Genomic DNA, 15,363 nt, shown 5'->3' with positions numbered 1-15,363 from the left:
AACCAACACCAAAGAAGGTTGTTCAGCTCTTAGAAGCAAGTCCATCTAGTGATGCAGAAAGACGCTGCTTTGACCACCTTAAAAGGTATTTAAAATCCCTGGAAGGGAATATCAGCACTTTTCTTAGATTTCTTACGGGAAGTGACATACTGAATTGCAGTACAAAAAAGGTAACATTTAGTAGCTTGGATGGTCTTACACGTAGACCCGTGGCTCATACATGTGGCCCTGTTTTGGAGATTCCAAGTACTTACCAGTCATATAATGAACTCGTTGAAGAGTTCTCCTGTATTCAACAGTTTCTCTTAGCTTACTGTTTGGTACATTTCATACCATTGTGGCTTTTTAGACTAGATGTCAATACAAAGGTGGAGTTCTTGTTGATGTAAAACATTCAAGTCATTTTATTTTGTTGATGCTTTACAGTTTTTCTTGGTATGTTGTAAGCCACATTTCTCACCACTGTTGTAACTTTTGAGACCTAATGGTAATAAAAAGTTGGAGTTGTTGTTTCTGATAACTGCTCACCACCACCTCCCCAACATGGAAAAGATTTAAATACACAGACAACAACCCACAGCAGGTAGCAAAAATACTGCTCTTTAAAAGGTGATCAAGGTTGACTGTACTACATTTCATTTGTTGTATTCATTTCCAGAACTTGAGAGTGTTTTTCTCAAATTGGAATTCCTTTTCTTTTCCTGTACTTAACTTAATAATTTAGATTTATTACATATGCAACAAGGTTTTAGTCATGGAATATAAAATCCTTTGAAATTTGTACATGCTAGATGGGCTGAATAGCATAGGATACTGAATAATAATGTTTCTTGCCTATTATGAATGGGGTCTATGCTCCTCTGCCACTGAACAGGTTTGAATATCCATGCATTTATTGGAAATTGGACATGCATTACTCAGCAGACAACCTTTGCAAGTACCTGAACACTTACTGTCCATAAATTCCTAGGTTGTACTTTCATGTTAACCAAATTTGTTTTAGAGATTACAACATTGTGTACACCAACTTGAAACTGAACACCGGTAGCCTAGACTAGAAGCATGTTTGTGCAAATTTCTAGACAGAAAATGGAGTCTACATTACTGACCACTGTCACAGTTATAAGCTTAATGTCTTATACCACTTTCTCTTGCTCATACAAACTAAGTAATAGAAGCAAGTTCAGGTTTCACCCAGAGATGTCAAGCTGGCTTGGACACACGTCAGGTACAAATGGACACCATGGTTGCCATCATCTTGCAAAGGATCTACGTTACTTAAGAACTCCATTAAATCGTCAGGAAGAACAACATCAATTTCTGGCACTGTTATTTCACAATCATTTTGTTCTATTCAACGTGGAGCATCAGGCTCATCATCAGCACCTGACCCGAGTAAATCAAAGTCTAAGCGTCTGATGATGGTGAGTATCCATTAGTAAATATTCCAGAGATGAATAGTTGCTCTGGACTGAAGCTTTGTGCTGTGCTAACTGGGTGGCAATTCCACTGGCTCTATTAATTCTTGGACTGAAAATGAAATGCAGTGCATGTACATGAACTTCGATGTCCGGATCAAGAAGGCCACTACTCTCCAAGCCATTGAAAATCAATGCAAAGTGTGATAACACTCCAATGTAAACGTCTCTATGGAGGCGTTCTACTCTGACATTGTGCACAGACTTGCCGGTGAGCATGCTTCCCCTTCCTAGGCCCCTTTCCTCCATCATAAAGCGTGCAACCTCTACGTTCTCAAGCCCATGATCACTCCTTGTTCGTGAAGGTAGACCGTGTCGTCTCACCCCACCCTTAAATAGATCAAGTATCGTTGAAGCCAAATTGTTGTTAGCACAATGTAAGTAGATGATAAGCCTGCTGTATCCATCTATACATGCATGCACAACAAGCCGCCAGTGAATAAGCTTGTGATGCCCATCGATGTGCCACAAAGCTTTCGGTCCAGGTACACTGTACTTTCTACGATGGACTACCTGATTCCAACGAAGTGCAGTGCCGACTGGGTCTATTTTCCTCATTATTTCGTGGACCCTCCAGCGCTGCACTTGCAGACCTCTGCTCCTCAATGCACCTAGCATGCGACTCTGGCCAATATTGGGAGTAATCGATTTCACTGATTGAACGACAGCTGTAAGGTTGCTCTCTGAAATATCAGTCAAACCGCCCGTTTCGAGTCCATTATATTTTTTCAAAATATAATGTAATAAGAACATTAGAACATCTAAAACACATTTCAATTAGAATAATTTTTTCCGTACTTGTAACGCATTTTCTTTGCAATTAGAATGCAACTGAAGGGTTTAGAAAATAAATGCGAAAAAGAGCATGAATATTTCACTAAGTTAGCATCTAATATGTAAACTGAGGACAAAAATCTTGAGTTTAGAACATATTTATATAATTGGAAAGAAAAATTGCTAAACGGCATTTTTGTCCACTTTGGCGCCTCATAGCCCCTTGGTTAGCTCAATTGGTAGAGCGCCGGACTGTTGTGCGGGAGGTCGAGGGTTCAAGCCCCGGCTGAACCAACACTCATGGTCTTAAAATAACTGAGGAGAATTTGCTACCTTTCTATAATATCAAGAAATGGATAGATATTTTAATCTTTTCGGATAAGGACAAATCAACCGTAGGCCCCGTCTCCTGCAGGGTTAGGGGTAAGAGACGTTAATTTCCCATGCACGAAATAACTGTGTGGTGGATGTCCTCCCCTGGGGTGGATGGGTGGGTTTACTGGGCCCGCAGTAATTGGCGCAAGCTGTTGCGGTGTCCCTGCCTGTCGGCGAATTTAATAAATTAAATTAAATTAATTAAACTCGTTGAACATTTTTACCATCTGCGTTAAAGAACTCGATGCATTTAATACGGAGCCCCGTTAGTGCCATTAACGTACGCGAACACTTTCTTACCTTTGGCAGTTTCTTACCATTGACGCGACTTTTTTTCTCTGGCGCGACTGTTTTTTTCTCTCTCACTGGCTCCTAGTTTTATCGCGGGCTAAAAGTGCGAACACATGTACTTGAGCAAGATGGCTGACTCAGCTTACTCTGTTAACAACGATCTGGAGAAGGCAAGTACTAACCATCTTATTTAGTGCTAAATACTGCTGTATTCGTATAAATATTCGTATAAATAGAGAAATGAGCTATTATAAATAGGCAGGAAAAAACCGCTATTCAAGAACGAGGGCTGACGAGGCACACAAGATCGTACTGTTCTTATTTAATTCAGCAAATCCAAGTTGAGGATGAATATTTTTCAAGAACCTACTTCATAGTTACAAAATTTTATAATACGCTTTAATACATAGTCAAGCAGAGATCACTGAAAGTCTGAAAGATGTCCACTAAAACTAGTAAGACAGTACTTTAATTGTTTTGAACTTACTGTTGTCGATGCATTTACAGGTTTGTAATTTTCTACGACAAAGAGGTGTTGAAGAAAGTGCAGTTCAGAAGTTTCAGGAGGAAAAGGTTAGCCTTTGGTTGTTTTATACCTAGCATCCCTCCAGCTACTGAAATAATTCCTACAATGTTGTCATATTTGGTCAAAACCACGTGCTAGTCAATTAACTTACTACCTTGAGGTTTTCTAACATCAGCAACAACGTAAGCTTATTTTATCTTTTTTTGCCAGAAAACCACTGCTTTCACAATTTCCAATTATTTCTTTTCTTCTACTATTTCTTTCAAAGTCATACACTTATCAGCTGAAATCCTACCTCCCCTACTCTGTTGCAAGGTGGGATTTCACTTGACATCCTTGTAAATATCAACATGGTAAATAAATTATACTCAGTGAACTGGTCATGTTTCTTACAAAACCTGCAGGAACTTGAAAATTAGTATATACGCATTGGAAAAAAAGCATCAATATAGAAATTAAATTTGACTTCTTTTTCAGATGGATATTTCAGCAGTGTTCAATGCAAAAGATGAGGTCCTTAAAGACATGGGGCTCTTAACAGCTGGGGACAGATTAAGCCTTCGTGGCTTTGTAGCAGCAGGAGACGCAGCAGAAAAAAGAAAAGGAACATAAAAGACGAAGACTGCTTGAGGCATTCGTCGCGTCCAAAAAAGATAGGTCCACAAAGCTTGCGACATCTTCAGGAAACCAACAACAAAAGAATAAGCTTGAAAAGGAAAAACAGAAGTCTAAATGAGTACAAGTTGGATGGAAACATTTCCGCGAGGAGGGCGAGGAATATGTTCCTGTACCACTGGCAAAGGGAGGAGGCAGTGGGTATTTAACCATCCCATTATCAAGCAACAGCGTAGATGTTATGAGACTTTGCAAAACAGTCTTTTTCCCTAATAGTGAATCACATTATGGGAAAGAAGAAGACATGTTATTTGCACTTGGAAATTTCCCCAATGAGCAAATGAGTGTTACTCTGAAAGTGAATGGGAAAGACGTCCCTTTCACTAATGGAAATTACAGGGAGGCTTTTAAACTGGAAGATGTCAGACTTTAATTGCTGTCCAGGAGGATGACAAGTAGCAGCGATAAAAGTGATGATAGTTTACAACCAATGTTAACGAGTGATGACTCCCCTACCTTCTAATGGACATATGCAGCTGATATTTCTACTGAAAACAGGCAAGATGACAGTACAGGCCTGATTAGAACAACAGAACAAAGGGAATAACTTCGAAGAGAGCTAGATATTGAGTATGAACTTTCACTAAAAGCAGACAGGGAAAAAAGAATTGCCTTTGAAATGGCAAATGCTGAGGCTCAGCAGAAGAAGAGAGTTCAGGAGGCAAGAGCAGCAAGAGTTTTAAAAGAATCCGAAACAAATTTTGTCACTATAAAATTCCGACACCCTTCAATGGGTGTCTACTCTCGTCGGTTCCCATCGTAGAGTAAAGTGGCTTCAGTTTATGGCTGGCTCGTTGAGTCTGGACATCACAGACTTTACACTCTGTGACCCATTAGGGAAACCTCTTTCACATAGTGCACAGTTAGAGGATAGATGTACCATAACGATGGCCACTGACGTGTAAGTTTCTCAGTGTTCCACCTCAGTGCTGTAAATGAAATAACAGGCACTTACGAGTAAGAAATTGTCAAATTGAAATTGCTAAAATTTGGACTAATTTTTTAATGTGCTCGGGCGTGCTGGCTGGGGCCTACAGGAACTAACTGTTAATCTTTAACTAATAAAATGTTGTCTCAACAATTTTGGGAAAAGAGTCATTTTAGAAAAACTTATTTACAGCACTCAACTTACTTGTACATGCTGTAGAATCGTATTAGGGGCTATGGGGGTAGGTGTTTAGCATGGCTTAACCTATCAGGCAAAAGTGCGAGAATTTGGTGTGAGTTTTGGTATGTACTTTCACTGCTCCTTGGACAAGAAAATATAGCTTGGAAATTGATTTTTTTAATTCAAATGTTACAAAATTCCGTCGCCCTGCAATTTTTCAATCAAAACTCTGCATTGATGGTTGCCTTCTCTCGCTACTATTTCTGTTTACGGTGCTTAACCGCGATAATTTAAAAGCATAGATGAATTAGTAGCAAGAGAACCTTCCACAAACCACCACGCTTATGCAGGAAGGTCCCCTTCTTTACAGTTAAAATAAGTTATTTGTTGTAGCACTAACTGTTCACTAAGTTCATAACAATAGTGTAATGGTATTTAAACTTTTAAATTTTACTAGGTCAATGACTTCAATGCAGTTCTTCCTCCATGGATTTCCATAGCTGCCCGTCTAGTCTCGTCTTTCTTTCTATTGGAAGTTCTCTTTGGGCCGCTTCTATCTCCTTTCTCAGAGAGGGTTTTTGGAGATTGTAGTGTATTCTCAACAAGGGAAAAGGGAAATATATTTTCTTTACTGGATTTCTTCTTTGCAATCTATCACCAAAATATCAGTAAACAAGCCCAATTAATATTTATTAAAAAAGCTAGCCCAATTATTGGAATTATCAGTTCCACCATCCTCAGGTACATTGTGTATCTGATCATATACACAGTATCAAAATATGTAGCTGGGGAGAGATGTAGCTGGGGAGAGATGGGGATGGGGGGAAGGGGCAAAAAAAATTATACCTTACAAAGGGGGGTTCTAAGGAAAAACCAAACATGACATACCCACCGTTGCACCAACCCTCCTCCCTGTAAGTTATGGCCAGTCCCTTATGCGTATAATAGAGTTGTTCTTGTCCGTGCAAGTAACATACCTTGTTGTTTAACTCGTGCGTCTATCAATATAATTCACCTATATGATAAGAGAATAATTTGCGAGTACACATAAATAAATAAATCACCACTTCCCACCTTTGATCACCCTGTCTCCTGAATTGCTGCAGGTATTTTGCCATTGTCCATGTTATCAAATGGTAATAACCATAATCGAAAGAAAGGAAGATCAAAACTACACCAGAACATATAGGTAAATAAATGCTTGCAAAAGTTATACACACGAGTTTAATTTATGAAATAAAACATTTTGGATGCAGGAAGGCTATAACACTCTCTTACTCTGGACGTTTTAGTTTTGTCCGCTTCCTGCTCAGGTCGGTGTTTGCTTCTAGCATCTTCTAGCATCTTTCTCACGAGCTCATCCTGCTCCAATTTCTTTGATGCCCAATATTTACCTATGGGGAATCGTGTATAAAAACTCGTTGTACGTGCCATCATTTTCTCTCAAAGGTACACCACATATGGAAGCTGAAAGGCAAAAGTGAAAAATGAGGTCTATCCATAACAACTTTGCTGAAAACGCGGGCGCAAATCCAAAATTTGGAAAAGAACAAACTCTTACCTTAGTAATATTCTTGGTATCGTAGCTTCAATATGCTCAAAAACAAGGAATTCGTCTACTTTCTTTGAAGCCAAACATTGCCAAAAACCGTTCAGCTATAGTCCCTTTCAGTATTGACTGCTATTGACTGCAAAAGCACAGAGTTGTCTACAGCTAATCCACGGCAAGTTTGGTATTCAAACGAAAGATCAAGCGACGAAGAAGCCAGAATATTTAATTTCAGGCGCCAAAACTTGACCCCCGGAGACTGGGAAGCATTCAAAAAAACTTCGTTTCAGTCTCTCGCTTTCGGACTGCGCAGCCAATATGGCGGCCAAAATTTTTTCCCGCATTTCTGTGGCCAGAAACGACCCGCAAAATCCCCAGCGTGGGAAGTAAAGCTGAATTGTCTACACTTCCTCTATGCCCTCTTGACTTTACTATTCTCTTGTTCCTTTTAATATTTGTATGTATTATTCTCTTTAAAATATAATTCTTTTTTCCCCTTTCAGATTGTGTCATCAATCTCTGCTGTTAAGCTGACTCCAGAACTTGCCAAAAAATTAGAAAAAGGTTCACCCAGCTACTTCTTTTACAGAATGAAGTTTGGCAAGGAGCAGAAGTATGTTATTTACTATATGTATCACATGTATTGATTTACTAAACACGTTGCATTGTACATGGATGTACATTAAGACTTGGCATTCTTTTAATTGTAAATGCCAGCATTGTCAATTTTTTACTATCCGCTGGGTGTGTCATTATGAATAACAATATTATTGAAATAAACATTGCATGCATGAACTTCATTTACTAGAACTATGGAATAAAGAAATGAATGCAATGATTGATGATCATCGCAGTTTAACACTAACTTGATGTAATTGTCGTTTTGTTAATTTCTGTTTCTGGTCAATACAGCTTGAGGAAGGAGTACATCTTCTTGGTGCCTTCTCTGAGATGGAAGTCACAGAGCAGTTGAAGAATGCTATACTGAACTGCTCTGGTGAGAAGGTCTTGGGATGGTGCCAGGCTTTCAAAAGAGTGTTAATCAAAGTTGAAGTGTTCCATTCCAAATCTTACGGACACGTCTTCAGACGCAACAGTTACACTGTGACCTATGAGGACAATAATTGTGATCATAGGTCACAGTGTAACTGTAAGACAGCATATGGAAGGGTACAGCACTTCATAAAACATACACCAGCTTGTCAAAATGCATGTGTTGCCCTCTGCAAGTGTAACCGGGAACAGTAGTTTCCCGTTGTAGTCAAACTTTAACCCAAACAGGATTTCCAACTTTTTGAAAACGCTGGAATAGGAAGAATGCGGGAACACCTTCAAGCAATGCAGAGACCAAGGTACAAGTCTTTCACTGAAATGTTTAGGCAAGTGAATCACATAGGAAAGGGAACCTTTTTCTGTATTTTTGAGTTACTGGCTGTCATTAAACACCTAAGGTCTTATCGAGGAAACTAAAAAATAGTTTCACAGTCACTGACAAGCTAGTTCAGGTGTGCAATAATAAAGTATCAGTTGCCCAGCCATTCAAAAATGAAATGCTAAAAGTTGTATTGTCAAAAAGCTCACCAGAGCAGTGAGAACACCATAACCATCAATTTTACAATGGGAAAGGTACATGTGTTTTAAATGATTGCATAATTTGTTAACCTGGGTCATACCATTTGGGATTTGCTTAAGTAGTTATACGCAATTATGTATGTTATTTTTTTTTCCAGAGAGGAAGACATCCATGTCATACCATTAGACACAAATGTGTGTTTATGAACTTCAATGATGCGGATTGTGTTTATGTGAGCTGCTTTCCCAATTTCACAGAAAGTGATTGAAGTCAGGCTATATATAGACAGATTTTGAGTGGTTGAGAATGCATGTAATTTGAGAGATTTCTTCAGCTTCCCATGCATGCTGTATACTGAGGAATTGAACAGTATTAGGTTTGTTTTTCGTTGTAATTAAGTCATTGTATGACGTATAGCATGGTTAACTGACAACCTAGACAACCATGCAGCATGTCATTTTGATTGGCCAATCGAGTCATTAACCAGAGTTTTTAATAGTATTAAAATGCATTTACATACAAGCAAGATGATTCGTATTTAAGCTAAGTTGGACATGCAGGCACATATAGATCAAAGATGGGATCATGAGATATATCTTTGCTGGTTATAATTCTTTTATCTTTGTTAGCTTTTCTTTTTCTTGTGTTTTAATGTAAATAGCACACATTGCCATAACCAAAAACAACATAAAAATAATTATACAAGTCTGTAATGTATAAAGTTGCAGTTAAATTTTTATCTCGGGTAAATTTATTTTGTTTTTGGGTATTGCGTGTATACTGCTGAGGATGAAGTTGCAAGCTCAAATGAAGGTAGCTAAAAATTAATGGAGATAAAATTAAGACTGTAAATAGACCTACACATATATAATTATATATACAAAAGCTAGATGTGATAAAGGCTAGGTTGAATAACAAAATTGATAATCTATCAATGGATTGAATCCATCAATTGCTGCATGCATGCATGCGTGGGCACACTAATAAATTAGGTACTTCATGTAAATTTAAAAAATACTTGGGAACTATATACTGTTATTGCAAGGAGATATATGAGTCAACATATGCAGTACGTAACATATGTCTTAAAAGAATAGGGTTAAAAACCCTACATATATGTTACATATACGTTAACCTCTAAGCTATATAGACACATATGTTAAAGACATTAGCCAGAAGGCTCATTTTTTGATTGATTACTGATTAGTTCACTAATTTCAGAATGACCTTAGATAGCCACATAGTTACAATGCTTATCTGTTTTTCTGTATTTCTATTGGTTTTGTAATTGGACCTTTCCGCGTCACCACGCGCATATAAAAGGCAATTTTAGCGTCCCTTTAATCAGTTCTTCGTAAGTTTTGAATAGCCTTGGTAAACTTTCGCCCTTTCGTTTTCTCAACCTCTGGCACAAGCGGGACCGATATGTGAGTACCTTTGTAACTTTGTTTTTCCCTCTCCAGTCTTTTCAGTGTTGGGCGACAATATACAAACAAATATTGCAATGATCTGTATAGATTTAAGATTTAAAGGCCAAATTCGTGCCAGTTGGCGAGTCAGTGAACGCCCATCATTTAGATAGAACAATGGGCTGTTTATCAGTCATCAAAACTCTGTTAATTTGTTTCCAAACCTTTGTTCTGTTTCACTTGTATTGTTAATCTCGTTATAGACTTTAGAGCCCAGTATTTAACATGCGATTCTTTGATCATGTATTCCGCGGCTTTTCGTTAGATTGATAGAACTTCGTTGTATTGTTGTTTCAGTTTACGATTGATCGTTCGATAGATTGATTGACTGCGAGAATAATCGTTATTTTCGTAATTGATTGTGGTTCGTGGTCGATTGCCTTTCAAGAATAAAGATTCGTGCAAACAGTCAACCTTGGGTTGTCATTTCGATCAGTAAAGTAGTCCTAAACACCTCGTTAACAGCGTTTTGAGCGACACGCCCTTAAACTTGAGAATTAAGATTTTGGTCGCCGTAAACGCTACACCATATGTGTCATATATGTCACTTTTTACTGGAAAAAGTTACATATATGTTACTTATATGTTTTACATGCAAGATTGTACACATATGTGTCATATATGTCACCTTTTACATGAAAACGTTACATATATGTTAACATGCAATCTTGTATAGACACATATATACGACATATATGAACATATATGTCACATATATGTACCGTAATGAAACATATGTCTCCTATATGTGACATACATGTTCTTTTGATAAGGGTAGTTCACTGATCTTTCTCACTGAAAAGTCATCAATATTGTTCCATATTTATACCAAAGTACAAGGTGAAGATACGGACCCCGCAAAGGGCCATCATCAAACATAGTTATTTGACGAGTTACTTAACGAGTTATTTGACGAGTTATTTGAAGAGTTATGTGACGAGTTATTTGACGAGTTAATTGACGAGTTATTTGACGAGTTATGTGACGAGTTATGTGACGAGTTATGTGACGAGTTACGTGACGAGTTATTTGACCAGTTATGTGACGAGTTATGTGACGAGTTACGTGACGAGTTGTTGTAAAGCAAGAGCCTGGGTTATGTTTGTGTAGACGGTGTAGACGGGGCAAACACGGCGGCGCGTTTGGCCTTCAACTTTCGTGCTGAATTAATCGAGCAATTGATGAATTAATTGAGCAATTGGATACAACCACGCAGAAATACTTTCATGTCTTCTATTACTGCATGACGAGGAACTCAGTTTGCGACAGTTGAAAAGAATACTAGCCCGTAGAGGCCTTAAAAGACGGCAAAACGTTTCCGACCAGAGAACTGTTAATGTCGCTATTGAACAAGAGCAACGAGGAAGTGGAAAGGATATTGGATATAGATGTGTTTGGCAAAGATGAGGCACAGATCGCAGCCTTGTGGTTTCTAAAGAGAAGGTACGGCACGCTCTCAGGATCATGGATCCTGAGGGTGTTGATAGGCGGTTAAGGCATCGACTTCAAAGGCGTCAGTATAAGGGAAGAGGGCTAAATTTTCTTTGGCACATTGACGGATATGATAAACTAAAGCATTTTGGTTTTTCCATCTACGGATGTATAGATGGCTATAGTAGGCGAATAATGTGGCTCGAGGTCGGGATGTCTAACAATGACCCGACAGTTGTTGCGCGTTATTTTTTCAAATGTATTTTTGAGATGGGGGGCACTGCCCGTATTGTACGAGCGGACTGTGGTACAGAAAACAGCCATGTTGCTGCAATTCAACGTTTCTTTCGAAACAATTCAGATGACTCATTTCGGGCAAAGAAGAGTTTTATTTATGGCCGCTCTGTATCCAATCAAAGGATAGAAGCTTGATGGTCCCAGCTGTGAAGGGGTTGTGCTGATTGGTGGATACAGCATTTCAAAGAACTTCAAGAAACTGGCTGTTATTGTGATTCTAATGTGGCACATGTGGAATGTTTGAGGTTTTGCTACATGGATGAACTGTACAGAGCTACATGGCTTTGGAACAATCATAGAATTAGACCATCAGTTAACCACAAATCCCCTGGAGGACGTCCGGATCTTCTATTTTCACTTCCAGAGGTATCAGGTACAACGGAGTTTATGATTGAAGTTCACAACGTTGACAGCACTGCTCTCTACATCTACTTTATTACTCTTCAACGCTATTATTCAGCAACTTGTGTGTGACAGTAATAGCGAGAAACTACTCTACTGCACACCAGAATTTTCAGATCTTGCCAACATCATCATACATTAAAAGCACTGGCTCATGCCAAACTCACCTAATGAAGTAAAGGATTTGTACAGTACTTTGATTGATCACATTGAAAAGCTCTAAACATTCTTTTTGAGTCTATATAATTCACAAGGGTTTCCCATCACCAGTCAGTGTGCTTTCAAATGCCAAGAGCCTCGTTTTGATATTTTGATAGGACAACTATTTAGCATGTATCAACAGTGGTTTATTCCCAGTTTCTCTGAAAGAATGTGAACTGTGACAACAACAACAATTTAAATATATTTTAAATAATACAGTATGGCTGTTTACCTGAAAATAAAGCGGCCCTTAACCCCTTCCCTGCCACGGATGTATATATACGTCATCATTTGCGTGACCTAAACGACCCGAGACGTATATATACGTCCTGAAATAAAAGACTTGTATCACGGCTCGGTAGTTCAGAAAATAGAGAGAAACTCTATTATGGTAGTCACGAATCATTCTCCTCTCATATACATAACCGCTGACTGGTTTACCGGGGTTTCAGTGTCCAAAATGCTTCAGTGTACTTCAAGTCAAAACAAAATGGCGTTTCATCGTAGCTATACTAGCGACTAAATACAGGAATGGCTCCGAGCTGTAATTGGATGATAAAAATAGTAAAAGTTAATAAGTTATATCTTAACTCCTTGCAGGTGAGTATTGTTTAACCGTGTGTCTCCAAGCGGGACAGTGAAATATCAACGCGACTGAAAACTCCGATGTGTCAAACAAGAGATGGTTACTAACATAACGAAGGGGAGACCTTTCTAGTTCAGCGATATTCCATCTGCTGACTCGTTCCGCTGACTAAACTCATTTAGTCAGTTCAGACTCAGTTCAGGTGGACGACTAGAGATTGGAACCATTCCTGTATTTCACCGCTCGCAGGAATGGCTCCGACTCATGCGTTCATTAATTTTCTTTTTTTTGTTTTCGTTTTGGCGAAATAAATTTTAAACTGAAATAAAATCGAAAGAATCATGGTACCTCGACATGATTCATTGCAAGAGTTGCTACCACTGGTTTGACTGGTATCACATTCTTTTTTGGTTTGTTTTGTTTTTTCCTTTTTTCAGGTATAGTGGAGTTGTTAAAAATTACCGAGCGAAATTAAAGTAATCCGCGACTTTCTTCCTTTAGGTGTTGTGCAAAAATAGATGAGGAGCCCGATGAATGGATTTGCCTTTCGTTCTGATGAAAGCTACACAGAGGAAGTTCTTTGAGAGAGCACAGAATCATCTTAAAGTGATGAAAGCGACGAACTGAGCGAAAATGACGCTCAAGAAAATACACCCAGACCTGCACGAGGACGTGGTCGTGGACGGGCTCGACAACACAACGGCGCTGCTGGACGCGGTGCAAGAAGAAACCAACAACACGAAGACGCGATGTTAGAACAGCAGTGGACTTCAAATGATCGGCAACCACGCATTCCCGCATTTACTGCTCGCACAGGTTTACAAGTACAGCTGCCAAACAATGCTGGTGTAAGTGATTATTTGACTTTGTTTCTTACCAATGAGTCTTTTGATTTATTGGTTGAGCAAACAAACCTGTATGCTGCTCAGTACAAGAGGGGGAATGCAAATTTACTCGCAAATTTACTCCCAAATTCACGTGCAAATTCATGGGACGAAACTAATTGAAATGAGATGAAGAAATTCTTGGCACTTGTCCTTCTGATGGGAATTGTGAGAAAACCAGAAGTATCAGACTACTGGAGCACAAATCCTTTACTGAAAGGCTCAATTTTCAACAGTGTGATGCCCAGAAATCGTTTTCAATCAATCTTGCAGTTTCTGCATTTTGCAAATAATAGTAGATATGATGCAAATGATCCAAACCATGACAGATTATACATGGTGAGGCCTGCTGTTGAATATCTGGTGTCAAAGTTCCAGAGTGTTTACACTCCGGAGAAGCACATTTCAATTGATGAGGAATTATTGCTATGGAAAGGCAGGGTTGGTTTCAAGCAGTATATTCCACTAAAGAGAGCAAGATTTGGCATCAAGATGTTTAGCCCCTGTGAAACCAAAGGCTACCTCTGGAACTCTTATGTATACCTTGGGAAAGAGCCGGATGCCGCAGCTGCTGATCAGCAACTATACGTAGACTTGGTAAGAGTGGCGCTGTTATCCGACGACTGATGGAAGGCCTTCTTGGGAAAGCCTACAAACTCTTTGTTGATAACTGCTACACAAGTGAAGAACTGTTTTCCTACCTTTATGAGAATAACACTTCAGCCTGTGGAACTGCTGGGAAGAATAGGCTAAAGTTACCAGCTTCCCTCAAGACTCCTCGACTAGCAAAAGGAGAGCATGCTTTCAGAAGGAAAGACGACATGCTGGCTGTGCGATTGAATGACAAGAAAGAGATTTATTTCTTGTCCACAATGCGTGAAGCCAATGTAGTAGACACTGGGAAGAGAGACAGGCATGGGAACAATGTGCGAAAATTGCAGTTGGTCGATGACCATAATAAATACATGGGAGGCGTAGACCGCAATGACGAGTTGATTGGCACCTACTGCAGTGTGAGAAAGAGCATGAAGTGGACAAAGAAGATAGTATTTCATTTCATAGAGGAAGGGTTCTAAATGCACACCTCTTGTACAAGAAATCTGGAGGAAAAAAGCCATTACTCAAGTTCAAGTTTGACTACATGTCTGCCTTACTTGCTGCATCATCAACTGAACTTGTTACACCAGATGCTAATGATCGGTATTCAGGGTGACATTTTTCTGAATTGATCCCCCCAACTCCCAATAAGCAGACTCCTCAGAAGAGATGCCAAATTTGTTCCAAGCAAGGAGGAAGAAAAGAGACACGATATCAATGTGGACAGTGTAACACTCACCCCGGACTTTCTCCTGCCCCATGTTTTAGAGTTTTTCACACCGAGTAACAATCAGTATACTACACAAAATGCCAGAAAGTGTTTCAATGACTTTTATTTATCCATATGAGACTGTATATAGACATAATACAGAGTTTTTGACGGTTTTTCAAATTTTAGCAAAAAATCCAATATGGCCGCTGGTTGCTAGACAATGTTATTGGCCATTGGGTGTGGCAGGGGAGGGGTTAAGCAATTCCTTACTTCTTGTTTTGAACAATTGGTGACTTTCACCCCCGTGACACCACACTTGACAACGGCTGCTAACCGCCATCTTTGTGCCCCTTCAAAGGTAAACAATGATAGTAGATGGAGAAGAAGTGTGAGATATGGTGCATTGTATAGTCGTTGGTTGCGGATCTAAAAGCG

General features: G+C 39.1%; 2 pseudogenes across 1 annotated transcript in view; both read left to right on the top strand.

The window, feature by feature from the left end:
* Window positions 1–265, top strand: part of LOC111337770 (uncharacterized) — a 3,034-nt pseudogene extending 2,769 nt beyond the window's left edge. The window contains exon 5 of the transcript XR_015992806.1: window positions 1–265. This exon is cut by the window's left edge and continues 702 nt beyond it. The product of XR_015992806.1 is annotated as an uncharacterized LOC111337770 (transcript).
* Window positions 266–3,046: 2,781 nt separating this feature from the next.
* On the top strand, window positions 3,047–5,024 carry LOC148722188 (uncharacterized; annotated as a pseudogene).
* Window positions 5,025–15,363: the final 10,339 nt, after the last annotated feature.

Source organism: Stylophora pistillata, chromosome 10, assembly GCF_964205215.1.
Source record: "Stylophora pistillata chromosome 10, jaStyPist1.2, whole genome shotgun sequence".
Taxonomy (NCBI): Eukaryota; Metazoa; Cnidaria; class Anthozoa; order Scleractinia; family Pocilloporidae; genus Stylophora; species Stylophora pistillata.
The sequence above is the reverse complement of the archived record's forward strand: the minus strand, read 5'-3'. Positions and strand labels throughout refer to the sequence as shown.